Source organism: Carlito syrichta, unplaced genomic scaffold, assembly GCF_000164805.1.
Source record: "Carlito syrichta isolate Samal-C Ts95f unplaced genomic scaffold, Tarsius_syrichta-2.0.1 Scaffold311765, whole genome shotgun sequence".
Lineage (NCBI taxonomy): Eukaryota > Metazoa > Chordata > Mammalia > Primates > Tarsiidae > Carlito > Carlito syrichta.
This window is the reverse complement of record NW_007255861.1, coordinates 83440-85451: the sequence shown is the minus strand read 5'-3', so window position 1 is coordinate 85451 and position 2012 is coordinate 83440.

Sequence of the window (2012 nt, the reverse complement as noted above, 5' to 3'; positions counted from 1 at the left end):
GTCTCACCAAGTTGCCCGGGTGGGTCTCGAACCTGCGGGCTCAGGCAATCCACTTGCCTCGGCCTCCCAAAGTGCTGGAATTACGGGCTGATCCACTGAGCCCGGCCCTTTTGACCTCTCTAATAGTTTCTTTCAGGAGCAAATTAGAAAGCCATGGCTCCAAAACTAAGCAATCTGAATGGAATATGTACCTTGATTGGTACATTGAGGTGTCTAAGCACAACCAGGAATCCCTCCAAAATACTGTCTCTAAATTAACGGAGATAAAAATTAGAAGAAAAAAGGTTTTTGAAGCCCAAACTCTGTCTCTCTGGCGCCACCTACCGTCTCTCCTGTTCTTTCACCTCCAAGAACTTCCTCTCTTTTCAAATACTTCCCCTACTAACAACAATCCCCACTTCTGCTTTCCATCCTCAATCTATAAAAAGATGTCCCTTTAAGATCAGCCCTTCTAATGATCCTAAGGTCCCCCAGATTTCTTATGTTTCTTGGACTAGAGTCAAGGAATTTAACATTACAGTTGAGGATTAACAGCCCAACTTCGCTCTTTACCAATTTGTCTGCATACTTGCAGGAGAAGTTCAGGCTCAACGCTGGATGGCAGATGTAGATTCGAGCCTTCCCCAACAGGATGTAGTGAGATCTGTCCCCACTTTCCCAGACCCCAGTCTACAATATTGGGAACAGGCTTGGCAATTTGAAAGGCATTTACATAGGACCACCCTCGAAGCATTTCCTAAGGTCATAGACTGGAATAAAATTCAAGTTTGTCACCAAGAGCCAAATAAACCACTCCATGACTGTTATAGTAGGCTCCAAGTAATATTTAGAGAAAATTCTAGCCTTCCTGTGAAGTTTGACTCCACTAGAATCGCCTTTAAGTCTATGTTTGTTTCTGTTTGTTTGAGTTGGAGTCTCACTGTCACCCAGGCTAGAGTGCAGTGCCACACTCATAGCCACTGCAAGCCTTCACCTACTGGGCTCAGGTGATCCTTCCACCTCAGCCTTCCGAGTAACTGGAACCACAGACATGCACCACCACACCCAGCCAATTTTTAAATTTATTTTAGAGATGAGGGCTCACCAATTTGCCCAGGCTGATCTCGAACCCCTGGGCTCAGGCAGTCCTCTCGTCTTAGCCTCTCAAAGTGCTGGGATTACAAGCATAAACCACTATGCCTGGTAAGTCTATGTTTGTTAATTGTCTCTCTCAAGAACTGTTATAACTAGTAAAAAGAGCCTGCCCAGGATGGAAGGCCAACTGCTGATCTTGTTAATTTGGCAAATCAGTTAGCTTACACCCTAGATAATACAAATAGAAAGGCCACTAACATTCTAAATGTCCAGCTACAACGGATGAATGCTCCCAGTGAATACACCTGGGTCCCTAAATGGCACAACCCTAATCCACAAGGGCTGTCTCCTAGAAATTGTTATTTTTGTAAACAGTCAGTTCATTGGAAGAAGGACTGACTTCGACTTAAATGACTTAGACAGTCTTCTTCACACAACCCTCCAGTTTCTTTCTTCCAATAAAGGGACTCTGAGACTTTCCAGGGCTTTTTTTTCAATCTCCTCTTAATCCCCTAGGAAGACTACTCTTCAGATTGGCAGTGAGGTTCTAACTGTTCTCATTGGCACAGGCACAACCCTATCAGGGCTCAACCCCACCTAGTTCAACCAACCCCTGCCTTGGAGTAATAAAATTCAAATCAGTCAGGGTGTGGGGGCTCACATCAGTAATTCCAGCACTTTAGGAGGCAGGGGCAAGAGGATTGCCTGAGCCCAGCAGTTGGAGACCCGCTTGGGCAACTTGATGAGACTTCAATAAATCAAAAAATTAGCTGGGCACGGTGGTGCATTCTTGTAGTTCTAGCTACTTCGAAGGCTGAGGTGGAGGGATCATCTGAGCCCAGCGAGTCGACACTGCAGTAGCAGCAAGCATGCCATTGCACTCCAGCCTGGGTGACAGAGTGAGACTCCTATTAAAAAAAAAAAAAAAAAAGCCGGGC